This window comes from Physeter macrocephalus, chromosome 20, assembly GCF_002837175.3.
Source record: "Physeter macrocephalus isolate SW-GA chromosome 20, ASM283717v5, whole genome shotgun sequence".
Lineage (NCBI taxonomy): Eukaryota > Metazoa > Chordata > Mammalia > Artiodactyla > Physeteridae > Physeter > Physeter macrocephalus.
The window spans coordinates 88522891-88540272 of NC_041233.1; the positions used below are offsets into that span (position 1 = coordinate 88522891).

At 41.7% G+C, this 17382-nt stretch overlaps 1 protein-coding gene and 1 pseudogene across 1 annotated transcript in view; both read left to right on the forward strand.

Moving 5' to 3' along the window:
- Positions 1 to 17382, forward strand: part of ZMAT4 (zinc finger matrin-type 4) — a 269984-nt gene that overhangs the window by 151116 nt on the left and 101486 nt on the right. The window lies entirely within an intron of this gene.
- Positions 11237 to 12373, forward strand: LOC102996083 (BAG family molecular chaperone regulator 1-like; annotated as a pseudogene).

Below are 17382 nucleotides of genomic sequence, written 5' to 3' on the forward strand. Positions count from 1 at the left end.
TTGCAAATATTTTCTCCCATTCTGAGGGTTGTCTTTTCATCTTGTTTATGGTTTCCTTTGCTGTGCAAAAGCTTTTAAGTTTCATTAGGTCGTATTTGTTTATTTTTGTTTTTGTGTCTATTTCTCTTGGAGGTGGGTCAAAAGGATCTTGCTGTGATTTATGTCATAGAGTTCTCTGCCTGTGTTTTCCTCTAAGAGTTTTATAGTGTCTGACCTTACATTTAGGTCTCTAATCCATTTTGAGTTTATTTTTGTGTATGGTGTTAAAGAGTGTTCTAATTTAATTCTTTTAAATGTAGCTGTCCAGTTTTCCCAGCACCACTTATTGAAGAGGCTGTCTTTTCTCCATTGTATACTCTTGCCTCCTTTATCAAAGAAAAGGTGACCATATGTGTGTGGGTTTATCTCTGGGCTTTCTATCCTGTTCCATTGATCTATGTTTTTTTTTTGTACCAGTACCATACTTTATTGTTGAGTAGTAGGTAGACGGTTTTCATATATTATAGATACAAATCCTTTGTCAGGTATACCCATTGTGAATATTTTCTCCTAGATTGTGACTTGGCTCTTCATTTTCTTAAATAATGTCTGGTAAGCAGACACTATTGAATTATGAAAGTATAATTTCTCTTTATTTTCTTTCATAATCATTGCTTTTTGTGTCCCATCTAAAAAATCTTTGCCTACGCTCATGATCAAAGATAATCTTGTATATTTTCTTCTACAAGTTTCATAATTTTAACTTTTATATCTAGGATTATGATGTATCTCAAATTAATTTTTGTGTATGGTGTGAGGAAGGGGTTGAAATTCATTTTGTTTTTAGATATTTAGCCAGTTGTTGCAGCAAATTTGTTGAAATTATTTTTTTTTTCCTCATTGGATTTTCTTGGCGCCTCTTCTGAAAATCTATTGATTGTGTGTGAGTCTATTTCTATACAATCTATTGTGTTCCATTGATTTATTTGTCTATCTTTATGCCAGCACCACACTGTATTTATTTATAGCATTCGAGAAGTTTTGATATTAGGTAGTGCAAGTTCTCCAGTTTGTTCTTTTTTCTCAAGTTTGTTTGGCTGTTCTTAAATCCTTCACATTTCTATATAAAGTTTAGAATCAGTTTTTCAGTCTCTATGTAGAATGTTTGGTGGAATACTGAATGGGACTTCATTTAATCTATAGATCAATTTGGGGAGATTTATTTAAATGACTCACAATATTGAATCTTACAATCCATGAACATCATATATATCTCCCTATTTACTTGTTTCTTTAAGTTCTATCAGCAGTATTACACAGTTTTCAGTGTAAAGATTTTACACATTATTAGTTGAATGTATCCTTGAGTACTTTGTGCTCTTTAACACTATTATAAATTATATTTTTTGAAATTTCATTTTTATGTGTTTCTTACTGACATATAGAAAATACAATTAATTTTTATACATTGACCTTGATTCCTGTGATCTACACATAACTTTCTACCTATTATTTGTATATAATTTAATAGCACAAAAATACCTTTTGTATTTTTTTGGTATCCACACTATTTAGTCATTGGAAACTCTACAGAACCGTATTAGCTTTCTGGCCTTCCTTTGCTTCAAGTGGCAAGTCAGATTTTTAAAAAGGAAATTATTCTTGTAGATTAACAAGGTATTTTAAATGGGATTGGCCTAAATAGTTATTAATATGAATAACCTGGTTACTGACTCAAGTTTAGTGATATTTTTTCCAGAAAATAGATGACATCTGTCTCTACTTCCAAGTTTTAGCTTAATGAGAAAAACGGCCACTTCTTTCTGAATATGCAGTCCAATGTAGAAAGCAAAGGAAGTTATTGAATTATAGAATTATAAAATCCAATGGACAGAAAGTGCTTTAGAGGTTTTCTTTGTAGTTTAATTTCTTCTTGCTAGCATAAAACACAGATATAAGGCAATTTCATATTTAGAAACAGGGAGAGTATAAATTATGAATTTAGAGCTCAGTGAAAATAGAATATTCATTTTGCAGACATTTATTATTTATTCTTTTAAAAGTGTTAGGATGAGAAAATGCACAGTTATTTCATTTTTTCGGAGGAAATGAAAACAGAGCAAAATAATTCATTTGATAATTTCATAATGTTTCTGAGCATCAGATGCAGACAATGCTGGAAAGGACATCAAACATCATGAATTATACCCCTTGTTTTTACAGAGCAGTGTTCTGGGGCCCAGAGAAGTGGGGTAACTGCCCCCTTCTAAGTTATGGCTCCTGATTGGAGGTGCATCCATTTCCAATGACTCCTCATTGACTAACTAGAACTCTGATGATAACTCTTTTGTTTCAAAACAGTTAAGTTTGGGAACTTACATATATTTTAGTATAAAACTCTCTTTGAATTCAAGTATAGAACGGGCACAATTCAACTCTCAGCTTTCTGGGAATGAATTGTTTACAGGGTACATCCTATACTTTAATAAAAGAGCTTTCTCCACCTTCATGACTCCGTCTCAGTTAGAGAGAATCTAGGAAAGGCAAAGAAATCATATTCACTTTTCCCAGGGGCCTGGGATTGAGAAGCAAAATTCTGTGAAGAGAAAGCTATTTCTAGAGAGGCTGCTAGAATTGATGACTCCCTCTGTAATGCAGCTTCTGCCTTTATTGGAGGGAATGGGGAATCATTTCCAGGGGTTACAGGAAGCTTACCTAGGACTTCAAATCATAAAAGTGGTATGTGAGTGAGAATGAGTAGACTTTCCTCAAAACAGGCAGCACATTGGAGTGAGAGAGATTTACTTTTTGAATTATTTCTGCTGTGGACTTTCAGATGACAGTGGGTTCCACTTAATATTAGTTTGGCCTTTGCCCACGTGGCAGGCAGTAGACAGCTTGTTCATATCATTCAGTGACCCTCCTCCACCTTCAGATCACCTAAGGTATCTGTGCAGGGGACTTGGGCACTGGGGCTTCTCCAAGACCAGGGAAGGAAAGGCACTCTAGGTTAAAAAATGAACAGTTTCCAAAGGCAACAGGTGCAACTATTGCAGTGCGACAATTACCCCAAAACTTAGTGGCTTAAAAAACGGTAAACATTTATTTTCTCTCGAAGTTTCCAGGGAGGAATTTGGGAGTGGCTTGGCTAGGTGATTCTGGCTTGAGGTTTCTTACCACTTTGCACCTGAGATGTCAGCCTGGGCTGCAGTTCTACTTCTAAAGGTGGCTCATTCCATTCTGGAAAACAGAGTAGTGGTTGCCAGTCATTGGGGGTGAGGGGAAGGGGTTGGCTACAGTGGGGCCGTAAGAGGGCATTTGGGGGGTTGTGGAACTTGTCTGGACCTTGATATATGGCTTCGTGGCTGTATGTGTTTGTCAAAACTCACATAACTGTATCCAAGGAGAGAGTGGGGAGAGGGGCATGTCAATTTCAAAAGCCAAATAAAAGAAGAAAGAAAATGTGAGTCACACTCATATGTTGGTAGGAGGCCTCTGTTTTTCTCCTCGTGGGCCTCTCCCAGGAGTTTTAAAGGTGCTCGTGCTGTGGACCCTGGCTTCCTACAGAGCCTCAGGTGAAAGCCATCTTTTTTAGGATGCTCCAAGATCACATGGCCTCGCTTCCATCACTTTCTGTTGGTTAGAAGTCAATACCAGTCCCCATTCAAGGGGTGGTTGGGAATTCACCTCCACCTTTGAAGAGGGGACTACCAGAGAACACATGGACATTTTTAAACCACCACAATCAGAATGCAGGTGGACACCCGACCCATGTGACAAATACTGTGCTGTCATACCGTTTGTAGACTTTGGAGTGGAAAACATCTCAGCCACAAGAGGCATTAATATATGCAATAAACACAAGTCAAGGATTTCATTTAAAAAATCTGATGGAGATTTCTGCCTATTCTCATGAGAACCAGGTCAACAGAAAATAGTTTCTCTGAGGTCCTCTGCCCAAGACTTGATGGATGTGACAGCGGGAATCGGCAAAGACAGGGCACACTTTCCCAGCTGAAGGTTGCTTGAGAATCTCCATTTGAGTTTTCAACAATCCTTCCTTCATCCGACAACCATTTTCCCTTAGGACACGGCCACTCCAGTACGCGTGGGGATTCCAAAGTTTTGGGGAGCAAATTAATTGGAGTTAACAGTTTGCTCGTGGGCTCCTAATCTCCCTGTGAGACGATAGAAACAGAAATTCTGATCAGGTGACTCGAGGTCAAGATTTTAGAAACAGAAAGCTTGTAATGTGTTGATTTATTTCCTCTTTGATGCCTTCTTTGATTTTTTTCATTTATTTTCCACTTCATTCCACTAACATTGAACTCCTACCTGCTACCAAGTACAAAGTGCTGGAGATTCTACAGTGAATGAGAAGAGAAGGTTCCTATCGAGAAGAAGCAGGAAATAAACAAGCAAAATACATTTAGCCTGTGACAAGTGCTAATGGGAGGTGTGTTCCTTTAAATGGGAAAGTTAGTGACAACCACTCAGAGAAGCTGACATTTTGACCTGTGACCTGAAGGATCCCGACACGAAGCACCTGCCCCTTCAAGCAGAGGTGCTGGCAGGTGCAAAGGCCCTGTGGTGGGCAGAGGCCCTGAAGCTAATGAGAGGAGAGGGGTAAAAAGTGAGACTGTGATCTAGATGAGGTCACACTGCATAGATCCAAATAGGTCATGGGAAGAAGTTGTGATTTATTCTAAGTGCACCCAGGTATTTGCATCTCATTTGATTTGTGAATCCAAATGTTCCACCTTTTCTCTACTTTAGGGCTTAGTTCATTTCCATTCTGGGTCACCAGCTCTTTCCTCTGTCCAAGAGCAGGTCCTGCTCCTGTCATTCCTGGGGGCGCACCCTTTATCTGCTTCCTTTGTTCAGGGCTACATTTCTCAAATCACAAGCAGGTTTTTCGGGTAGCAGCCCTTTCTGGCCGGAGGTCCATCATTCATTCATGGTTTTCAGGACTAAGAAAAAGCTCTGGAGTTCCTTTAGTATGAAAGTCATACTGACCAAGGTCTCTTTAATAGTTTTGGGGGAGTGGGGGACATGGGGGGAGAACCGAAATTTCTTGACAGTCTTGGGGAGGAAACCAAGCTCGGGAGGAGCATGTTGGTTCCTGAGAAAGAGCAGGCGAGTTAGAAGGAGATGCATTAGGTGCATCCAGGCATGTTTGGGCAGCTTATTCACAGGAAAATGGACCTAACAAATCCCCATTGAGTCTTCATTTCAGAACAGAGGATTCTGGCCACTGATTGAGCCTTGTTTAAGTGGGCAAGTAAAAGAGCCCTGTGAAGGTGACAGTGGGCGTGGGAATGGAGGCGGAACTCCCAGATGCTGCGATCAGAGGCGTCAGGTGAACCTTGAAGGACACTGGAAGATGTGCAGGTCAGGCAGCTGAGTGGGACCGTAATGCAGGCTGAGGACAGACCCCACGCAAAGGCCTGCGAGCTGGGGGGACAGCAGCGCCCCCTGGGGGAACAGTGTGGGATGGCTGGAGCTTAAGGCCACTTTTGGGGTTAATGGGAGAAGCACCTCGAGAAACAGTCAGATCATGGCGGCAGTTGAATACTTCCACTGAACCCTGAAGGTTATGGGGACTGACTTAAAGATTTTGGGCAGGAAAGTTACATGTTGATACTTGTATTTTTGAGAGAGATGTCTACAGACAGCAATGTGGTGCCTGGGTTAGACGGGAACTGGATGGGAGGCAGGGAGATTTATTTGGGAGGCTACTAATTTAATCCAGTGAGAAATTATGCCAACTTGAGCTAAAGAAAGTAGTAGCAGCAGGAATATCAGTAAAGGGAAAAAATGAGGAACAAATTGGATGTGAATTCAACAGAATTTGGTGGACAGTTGGTCCTCCAGAGCCCTTGACAGCTGCACCTTCCATGTACAGTGTATAGGCAGGGCCTGCCCATCATTGACTCTTAACTGCATACCCAGATACCGTCAGAACCTTCTGCTGAAGCGCGAATCCCAGGGCTGGGCATTTGGTGTTATCTGTCCTGATACTTTTAACCCAGTCGTGGTCTTGTCAAAGTTTCTGGAGGGCAGGGTCCATACCTTCTTATTCTTTGTATCACCTACAGCATGCAGAACAACGTGTCATTGATGGAAGGTCCTGAATCGATGCCCAGGATCTGAGTGGTCTCACACTCCTGTTAACCAACTCCAGTTTTTCTGGTGCACTCAGAGTTATGGGTCTCAAACGGATGATTGAACATTTCCCAGTGCTGAAAACTTGATAATAAATTACTATGTCAAGTAAGGTGTATTTTTATTCCATTTAATAAGTTAAAACAAAAGCCTTAGTTCATTCCTTATAGGAATATTTTCAGTCTCTGAAAGCTGTATGTATTTTATCTAGTTGAGAATCACTCAGCAGAAAATAGGACCTTTAAGCAGATATGATAATTATAGAACAATTGAATGGTAGGGGAAGAGGTGCCAGAAGAAAATGCTCAGCTTAGCTTACACCTGGTTCTTTTGGCATTATTATTTTTAATGTGTTTTGACACCTCAGCTGTTGCATCTAGACTTGCTCTGATGTTCAGAGCCCATATTTTGGGTTAGCTAATTAAACTGCTTAAATGGCTCGTGTTCCTGTCATATTATTGGAATGGGAAAATAGGGTGATATGGAAGAGATCATTTTCATTCATTCATTCATTCATTCACTCACTCACTCATACTTACTATCTATTATGTACCAGGCTCTGTGTCTAAAGATTTACGGAATATTGAAATGTCTGTGACTCATCATCCAATCTCAAAGCATTTAAAGTCTTGAGAAGAGCAGGGAGAGCAAAATAATATATTTATTGAAATAAATATAACACAAAATATAAAATCAGAGCTTAAAAGCCACTCCAGCATGATGCTTCGGGAATTGAAAGTAGGGAAGCAATGACTTCCAACCTGGAGTTAGCATCAGGACACATGGAAACTGATGGCCAGTTTCTTTACAGCAGAGGGGTCAGCATGACTAAAAGTGTAGAGAGATGGCAGGAGTATGGGCACGATTAGCAACCGAGTTCACTGGAGTTAGTGAGATAAAACAGAAGACAGATCAGAACCAAATTATAAATAGCCTTACAAGTCAGGCAAAGCGGAACTTTATTGGATAGCCGCTGACATTTTTTGTTTTTGTTTGTTTTTTTTTTTGAGTACGATGATGACCGGTCTTCTCTGTGCTTTAGGGGGATAACTCTGTTGTGGATTGTAATGGGGGGATTCAGGAGGCCAGGAGACTGGATAGAATTGATGCAGAGGCCTGTGTGAAGGCCTGGAGGGGCCCAAGGTCCAGCAGGGGGAGGGAAGAAGTGGGACCAGTGAAAGATACACATATTTCTCTTTGCACCGCTCAGCGGACTTCCCCACGTCAGCCAAATGAAGAGAAGTCAGAGCATTAGAATTCTCAAAGACACCTTGGCGAGGCCTTGGGAACACTCATAGGAAAAATAGAAGTTTAATGAGTAATATGGGTAATGACTTAAATTCCTGGTCACTCTGAAATCCAGCAAGAAATGTAGTTGTTGAACATGCGTGGCAGTGTTTACATCCTGTAGGGCCATTCTTTCTTCAGCCGAGACAGATTTTGGTCCATTATTGCTCTTCATGAAGCTAATGAATGGAACACTGTCTGAAGAAGCTGGGTTAACTCTTCATCGTCACTGACTAGGTTCCAGAATGGACGAGCTTGGCTTTTCAAACGGAATCATTCGGTCTCCATTTATGCGTTGTGGGCAAACTCATCAAACAGAGAATTACAAAGCCACTTGGATTTCTAATTTCAGAGTGGGCTAATACGTTGGAAACAGCCTTAAATTTGACACATGGAGACAGTGTCCTTGGTTTTGAGATGCTGACCAAGAAAAGGGCGAAAGCAACGTCAAAACACACCCACCAAAAATCCAGGTTACTTAAGTGTTCTTTAGTTGCCAATTTTGGCTACACTGAGGAAGCTGACAGTATCATGTGAAGATGCTTTCCTTCCTCAGTGCTCTACGGCTTTTCCTCAGTATTGATTGAAGGTCTCTATTGGTTAGTTTAAGCTCCAGAAACGGAGATCGTATTTTACAAGAGCTCAGCACAGGTGTTTTCCAAAGGTTCTGGGAACACATATCTGCCATGCTGGCTCTTAAATAGCTGTGGGCTTTGGTAGTGGCTCTGTTAGTTGGGCTTTGCATTCAACAAAATAAGGGATGCTTTGGGAAAAGATGCAAAATCAGGAGAAACCTGTCTTTTAACAAGTGGGAAACTTCTTTGTTTCTAAAATTATAGCTTTAACTCCATGCAAAAGAGTAATCATAAGTGTCGATTTTTTTCAAAGCTGCTACCGATAGACCTAATTTTCTGCAATAGATGGGATTCTATAAAGTGGATTGTGAACTGAGATTAAGGTATACAAATGTCAGGTTTACTCAAAGGAGAGCCTACTGACTGATGTTTTTGTTCACTATCTTACTTTGACTAATATTTGATGAGCACTTAGCGTATAACAAGCATTGTGATAAAGCCTGGCGTATAAAGATGGCATTGCCCTGAAATATAAAAGACATTCTCCCATCTTCAAGAAGTCCACGGCAATATTTTGAAAAGCTGTTTACCTGAAAATCTCTGGTGTATCCTGCGTACATAAACGTATAGAGATACAGGAAGGAAAACACACCCACAAAAGCGCAGTGCATTCTACACGTTCGATCTATTTTCAAACAGCTTCTGCTACTGGCAGTTATAATCTCATGTGAACAGTTCCCCAAGAAAATGGGGATTTTATAGTTGACGTTGATGTAAGGGAAGAAGCATTAGGCGTCCTGGTAAATTGTGTCTGGAACCTTTGTATGGCTATATGCCCAGGGTGGAAACTGCTACATGCAAATGGAGACAGTCAATCCTATAGATGCTTTGCTCTAATGGAATCACTTGAAAGAAAGATCTCTTCATTTATTCATCCACTGGTTGTTCAAGGAATCCTTATTAGGTGATTATTATGTTTGTGTTATATGTTATCATGCTGGATATTGGGATGCAATAATGAACAAGACACAGTCCTTGACTTCAGGAAATTTCCACGCTTAATAGGAAAAGCAAGCATTTTAACATTATTTTTAAAATGTATTTAAAATTCCCAAACGATTTACATGTCCTTACTGTATGAAATGGGAAAATTTTCCTTAAAATCTTGGAGAAAACATTTTCATTTAAACATATACAATAATAAAACTAAAGATTTCCTTAGAAATATGGAGACTGGTGGTGTGCTGCCAGTAGAAACGTTATTTACCAAAACAGATGTTTTATTTGAAAGGTATGTACGATGCCTCCGTTAGCTAAGTGGGTTCTTAGACCTGGGTAATGAACAAAAATATGCCATAACTTGAGTTTGGAGTCTATTTTTGCAAAGTATGCCAATGTTACATTTTACTAAAATAGCTAATGGACCAGTGGAGTGGCAGCATTGCTTTTCACTGATACCAGCTGGCTAACTGTTAACTGATTTGAAATGAGTTATCAAGCACTGCTGTTTTGTAAATAAGAGTCTTGAGTTTTTATGCCGTTACGTGTGAAAGAGGGGCATCTATCGCTAACTACGAACCCTTTTTTTTGGTGGGAGCTGTGGTTTCACAAAGTCCTGGTTACTCATTAAGGTTTGGTATAATGGACTCAGAGACAGAAACCCTGGAGTTGAGTCCTGTCTCTGTTAAGTAGCTGGGAGATCTTGATGGGCCGCTTCACCTCTCTGGGCCTCAGTTTCCTCTCTTATACAGTGAAGGTGTTGGGCTGGTCCTCCACAATGTCTCTTTAGCATCACCTTCCATCTAGTTTCCATCCCATCCGTCTGAACCACAGAGGAATACTTTATTGTAAGTCCATGTGCTTGGTGTGTGGACAGCTGAACCTCTGGAATAGGATCTGTTACAGATTGTCTAAGACCGGTTTTTATGATGAACTGACCCTACCTTGGACCCATAAGGAAGAGCTTTATTTTTCTCCCTCTCTATTCTCTTTGACCACCCATGGGCTTCTGCACTTGGGCCACAATGTAAAGACTTGATTCAGGTATGTAGTCTTAGCTAATAGCTTTTTCTTACTATTTGGCTTGAGTCTGAACAAACTATATCTCTACTTGAAGCTCTAAGCAAACCAACACAGTTAGAACTCTGGAGGCACCCTGACTTATTCCCCTAAAACCTGAGATTTTCTGTCAACCCCTAAAGGTCAATACCAACTTCATCTTCTTACTCATCCCCTCATCTCATCTCTGTTCCGTAGCCTTCCCTCAATTTCAAGTGCACATCTGTAAGTTTCCAATTTTCAGCCCTTAGACATAAAAGTTCTTCAGTGGAGTCAGTGGTCATTGGCCTGTACAACACACATGCACCCACACGTCCCCACACGTACATACGTGATTACTGATCATATATATTGTTTCTAATTGTCTCATTTTCTCCCAGTGTGGTTACTATTTGAATGGAATTCACGGTTGTTGCACCCAATCATGGGGTTCCAATTCTGTTAATAGTGGGATAACTCTTATCAGATCAGCCCTCTCGCTGATAAAGACTATAAACTCTGGACAGTATATAAAACTCACGTAACTGAAGGCAATGAAGAACAAACGTTCAAAAATGTTTGTAAGAACTTGAGGGAATTGAATGCTTGGAAGAAACAAACAACATTGAGTGAGTTTCCCAGTTTTCGTGGCTTTTTCCCTCAGGGCTGACCTCAGTCAGCATCAAGCTGATTGGCTAAAGCTCAGCTAAAAGCCCACAGTCTTAATGGCCTGAAGAACCAGAGCAAAGAGCTCTTGGGGACAAGGGTACTAGAAAGTGGAGGAAAAATTCAAGAAAGAAAAGCCGTAGAGCGGAAGCTTCAAATCTGTTTATACTCTGCCTAAACTTGTTCCTGACACGTAAGCAACACCTCCAAGAGGCCAACTGCAAACATCCTAGCAAAGGCTAAAAGGCCTGAGCACCCGTTTCAGCTGCTACTTCCCACCCTCTGCTGCAACACACACACAACTGGGGAGCCTTTGAGTTCAGCTAAGTTCACTGCCTTCTTTAAAAATCAGTACTCTTTGGAGGAATATAAGAGAATCCAGAGTGTACACAGTGTATCATTTCATAATGTCCAGATAAGATACCAAGTTAATACACATGCCTATGAAGAAATAGGAAAATATGACCCATTTTTAAGAGAAAAAGCAATCAGTGCAGACTAACACTGAGCTGATGCAGCCAACGGACATGCTTGAGGATGTAGAGGGAAATACAGTCATAATGAGATAGGAAATAGAAAATCTACCCAGCAACAGGAACAAGAAAGAATCAAGTGGAAAATTTTGATCTGAAAAACAGAATATTCAAAGTAAAAAAAAGGTACTGGAGGCGGGTCTGGTGGAGCGCGGCTACGGCGCCCCTCGGCCGGGCCCGGGGCCGCGCCAGTCGGTGCCCCCAGCCGAGCAGGGTCCGCCTCCCTCCCAGCGATCAGCCGTCCGGAGGGGGACCAGAGGGCATGCGGCATCCACCAGGGACGCCGCCGCCTGCGATCGCAGCCCGCGGGTGAAGAAGAAAGCACGGCCTCGCTCGGCCCGGAGCGAGGAAAAGGCGGCGGCCGGCCGGGCTCAGCATGACCAGCACCCACAGCAATGAGAAGCACGATCTGCAAGTTACCCCGCAAGAGGGCTGTAGTGAACCAATGGTCCAAGACCTGGTCCACGTTGCTGCAGAGGCCACAGGGGTCCCGCTGCCTTTTCAGAAACTCATTGAAGGGGAAATCTCCGAAGGAAATGGACACGCCATTGTCAGTGCTTGGAATACCAAACGGCGGCCGGGTCATGTTAACTGGGAAAAGGAACAGTCCCGAGGAAGAAGTTGAACTAAAGAAGTTGAAAGACTTGCAGAAGTCTGTGGAGAAGATAGCTGACCGACTGGAGGAGTTGAGTAAAGAGCTTACTGGAATCCAGCAGGGTTTTCTGGCCAAGGATTTGCAAGCTGAAGCTCTCTGCAAACTCCATAGGTGAGCAGTTTATGAAGATCTTGGAAGAGATTGACACACTGATTCTGCCCAAAAATCGCAAAGACAGTAGAATGAAAAAGGAAGGGTTTGGTGAAAAGGATTCAGGCGTTCCTAGCTGAGTGCGGCGCGGGGGGCGGAACATCTGCCAGGAGACGGAGCGACTGCAGTCCATAAACTTGGCCTTGACTCCCCGAGGTGAGGCAGAGAAGGCAGGGCCGCCCCGAAGGACAGCTCCACAAGCTCTGCCCTCTCTGCAACAGCAGTTACGCACCTTCCCCGGGGCTGCTGGGGACAACTGGATGATTGCCAGTTTGCCTTCTCTTATACCCGCTCTCAGTGAACAAGTATTGTCTGTACGATCTTAGCGTCCCTGTCAGTTTCTCGTTCCGTCTCTGTGTATCTGTGCCGTCCAGCAGCCCACCTTGTCAGGAGGGGGCCTCCCCTGCCCAGGTCTTCCCGGCTTTTTGGACCTTCGGATGCTTTCTTTGGGCTGGAGAGAGCTCTCATTTGTCCTGGGGTAGTTCCGGGTTTATCAGCTATGCTGGTCTTCAGGTATGTGAGGCCTTTTTGCCCTTACGATCCCATAGTCCCGTCTGTGTAAACCAGAATCACCAGGAGGTTCTGCGTCTGGTCCGGAATGTTGGGACTGGCTCAGAACAGGTGTTTGGCACACAGGAGTCCAAGTATCTCCTGTTGTGACCTAATTCTGGACCAGCTGGCTGGGTCGTGGGTTCATAGACCCTGTCTTCACCCCCCAGTGATCCTGACCAGCCGCCGGCCGTGAGGTCTCAGGGGGCCATTCCTGGATTGGGGCCTGTTGTTGATCATGGACTTCCTTGTCCCCAAGCAAATCTCTAGGAGGTTAGAACCCAGAGTCGTCTAAGTCTCTGCTCGAAACTGGATCAGAACCAGATTTCTCCCGGGTCAGGGGGAGACAGAGTGAGAAATAAAGCAGGCAGGTAGTGAGGGCCACCGTAAACTTCTCAGGAGTTCCTTCAAAGGCATTTCCGTCAACCTTACCCTTCTGAGATCTACATTTCCTTCGCGTTCCTTCGAGGCTGTGTTTGTCTGTTTTGTGGCCTTTTCCCCGTTCATTGTTATTTAAAAAAATAGAACAGTTTATATACACGTCAGCAAGCAGAAGAATGTTTAGAGTGTTTTTTCTTTTTGGCAGATGAAGTATGGGAAGCAAAAGCCTTCTGAGGTTCTAGTCTAGATATGTTATCAAGCTGAGAGTGGCCCTGCATGCCGGAACTCTTAAACGGGTCAGCTGCTGTCACCCCAGTTTCCACACAGTGCCCAGGACACAGGTTTCCAACAGGCCACTGTGCGGCCAACCTTATTTCGCAGAGAGGGAATCACCGAAGTCCCGGGAATTTAGGGCTGCGTGGGTGGGACCTGGGACAAGGTGGTGGAAAGGGGGGAGGACAAGAGGACGAGGCTAAGGGTCCAGCCCGCCCACCCGCAACTTTAATCAGAGCAGTCCAGTATTTACCTGTTTCTAGGTAGTAGCTGTGGGGTCTTGGGCCACAGCAGGTTCCGGTGTGCCAGATACCATTCCAAGTTCTTGAGGTGTATTAGGCATTGAATCCTCACACAGTCTAGGAGATAGACAGATAGCTATCCCTGTTATAGAGATGAACGCAGGTAATTTGCTCAAGATCATAGAGAGACAAAGCCAGGACACAAACTGGGCAGCTTGACTCCGAGCCCATGTCCTTAATCTCTACCAGTTTGCCTCCCAACTGACATGGGGTTGCTCACACTCCCTCATTATTTATCTCCCATGTTGGCCTCTGCACTTCCCCTCTGGTCCACTCCAGTTCATCCTCCACAGAGCGGCTGAGCGATCACGAAGTGCACGTCTTATCATGTCAGTCCCCTGCTTAAAAACCTCAACGGCCCCCATTTCTCTTGGGATAAAGGCCAAGGTCCCTACCCTGCGCCCTTCTCATCTCGGGCCACTCTCCTCTTTGCTGTCTGCTGTCAGCTACTCCGGTCGAGTTCAGGCCCTCAGGTGCTCTGTACCCTGTCCCGCCCTGGGGTCTTTGCACACGCTGTTCCTCTGCTTGGACAGTTCCACGCCATCCTTCCCCTACCCCTACCCCTGTCCTAGGCGACTCCTGTTCATCCTTCAGAACGTAAATGTCTCTTCCTGGAGAAACCTCACCTACTACTGTCTGAGAACATCAAGCCCCCAGGGGATATCCTTGCACAGCTTGTCGTGACTTGTTACGAAAAACAGCACTTATCATGGTCTATGATGATTTATTTGTGGGATTATTTGATTAATATTTGTCTTTATGATAGACTGTGAGTTCCTTGGGTTAAGGAGCTTCTTTGTCTCGTTAACAGTGTATTTCAAGCACAATGTCTGGTTTATATTAGGTGCTCAATAAATATTTGGAGAATGAGTGAAAAAAAAAATTTACTGGATGTGTTTATAAGACCAATTGGATTTGACCAAAGAGTCAGCAAACTTGAATTTATATCAGTAGAAATGACCTAATCTAAAGAACACAGAGAAAATATACTTAAAAAATTAAAATGCCACAGTAGTGCATGGGATAATGTCAAAAAGTCTAACATATGTGACAGAAACAAGTTTCCATAAGTAGGATCAATGTGAAGAAAACTATACCTTGAGTCATCGTTTTCATCATAGTCAAACTGCTGAAAACAAGAGATAGAGAGAAAATCTTAAAAGCAGCCAAAGAAAATGTACACATCACACAGAGAGCAACAACACTATGAATTACAGCTGATTTCTCATTAAAACAAACAAACTGAATCCAGAAGTCAGGGGAACTCCTCAAAGTGCTGGAAAGAAAACAACAACAAACAAATAAACAAACCTGTCAACCAGTGAAAATATTCTTCCAGAATAAAGATGTAACAAAGACATTTTCAAATAAACGAAAACTAGAGTTTGTTGCCAGCAGACCTGCACTGCAAGAAATGCTCCAGAAGTTCTTCAGGCTGTACAGAGATACCAGATGGAAAATCGGATCCTCAAGACGGAATGAAAATCGCCAGGCATATTAAATATGTAGATTAGCATAACAGGTTTACTTTTCCCTTAATTTTTAAAAATTACATATGATTCTTTTTAAGCATCGGCAGGCGGACTCTCAACCACTGCGCCACCAGGGAAGCCCTTAATTCCTCTTTTTAAAACATTGAGACATAATTTACACGTCATGAGAGTCACCATTTTAAAGTATACAATTCAGTGACTTTTAGTGTGTTCGTGAAGTTGTGCTGCCGTGAACAGAATTTTAGAATGTTTCTTCACCCCATAAAGCCCCGTACCATCAGCATTTATTCCCCGTTCTCTCCTTGACCCAGCTGCTGGCAACCACTAATGTACATTCTGTCTCTGTGAACGTGCCGATTCTGAACATTTTGTATAAAAAGAATCATACATTATGTGTCTTTTGTGTCTGGATTTTTTACTTAGCATACTGTTTTTAAGGTCCATCCTATACTGCAGCATGTATCAGTACATCATTCTTTTTATTGCTGAATCATCTTCCATTGTATAGATCATCTCTGTTTATCCAGTCAGCAACTGATGGATATTTGGGCTGTTTGCACATTTTGACTATTATGAATAATACCACTTGGAACATTCACATGAAAGTTTCTGTATAAACATATGTTTTCAGGTCCCTTGGGTATGTAACTAGGAGTGGTATTGCTGGGGTATACGGTAACTCTACATTTAACTTTTTAAGAAACTAAAGACCTGTTTTCAAAATTGGCTGTGCCATTTTCTATTCCTACCAACAATGAATGAGGGTTCCAGTTTCTCTGCATCCTGGTCAGTACTTATTACTATCTATCTGCTTGATTTTAACTATTCCAGTGGCTGTGAAGTGGTATTCCACTGTGGTTTTGATTTACTTTTTCCTAATGGCTAATGACATTGAGCATCTTTTCATGTGTTTATTGGACATTTGTATATATTCCTGGGGAAATACCTGTGTATATCTTTTACCAAGTTTTTAATTGAGCTGTCTTTTTAGTTTTTGATTGTAAGAATTCTTTATTTAGTCTGGATACTAGACTCTTATCAGATATGTGATTTGCAGTTTTTTTCTCCCACCTGTCAGTTATCTTTTCAGTTTCTTAATAGTATCCTTTGAAGCACAAATGTTTTTAATTTTGATTGTTTAATTTATATGTGTATGTACATATATGTGTATATATATATATATACATGTATATATTTTTGGGGGGGTATCTTATGTAAAGAATCATTGCCTAATCCAATTGTCACAGATTTACCCCAATTTTTTCTTCTAAGAGTTTTATAGTTTTAGCTCTTCCGTTTAGGTCTTTTATCCCTTTTGGGTTAATTGTTTTATAGGTTTGAGGTAGGTTTTTAGCTTCATCCTGTTGCACATGCATACCCAGTTGTCCCAGTGACATTTGTTGAAAAGACTATTCCCTTATTGAGTTGTCTTGGCATCCTTTCTGAAAATCAATTGACTACAAATGTATGGGTTAATTTCTGGACTACAAATCCCATTCCATTGATCTGTATGTCTATCTGTATTCCAGTACCAAACAATCTTGATTACTGTAGCATTTTGAAATCAAGAAGTGTCAGTGCTCCAACTTTATTCTTTTTCAAGACTATCTTGTCTATTTTGGGTCCCTTCCATTTCCATATGAAATTCAGGGTCACATTGTCAATTTCTCTAAAAAAGAGAGCTAAGATATGATAGGGCTTGTATTAAATCTGTTGCTCAATTTGGGGAATATTGCCATTTTAACAATATTAAGTCTTCCAATCCCCGGATACAAGATCTGTTGTATTTAGTTAGGTCTTTACAAAATTTCCTTCAATAATATTTTGCAGTATTCAGTGTACAAGTCTTGCACCCATTTTGTTAAGCTTATTCCTAATACTCTTTTTAATGCAATTTCTTTTAAATTTTTGAACTTTATTTTTTTTATACAGCAGGTCCTTATTAGTCATCAGTTTTATACATATCAGTGTATACATATCAATCCCAATCTCCCAATTCATCACACCACCACCCACCCCCGCCACTTCCCCCCTTGGTGTCCATACTCATGTTCTCTACATCTGTGTCTCAATTTCTGCCCTGCAAACTGGTTCATCTGTACCATTTTTCTAGGTTCCACATATATGCGTTAATATACGATATTTGTTTTTCTCTTTCTGACTTACTTCAGTCTGTATGACAGTCTCTAGATCCATCCACGTCTCTACAAATGACCCAATTTCGTTCCTTTTTATCGCTGAGTAATATTCCATCGTATATATGTACCACATCTTCTTTATCCATTCGTCTGTCGATGGGCATTTAGGTTGCTTCCGTGACCTGGCTATTGTAAATAG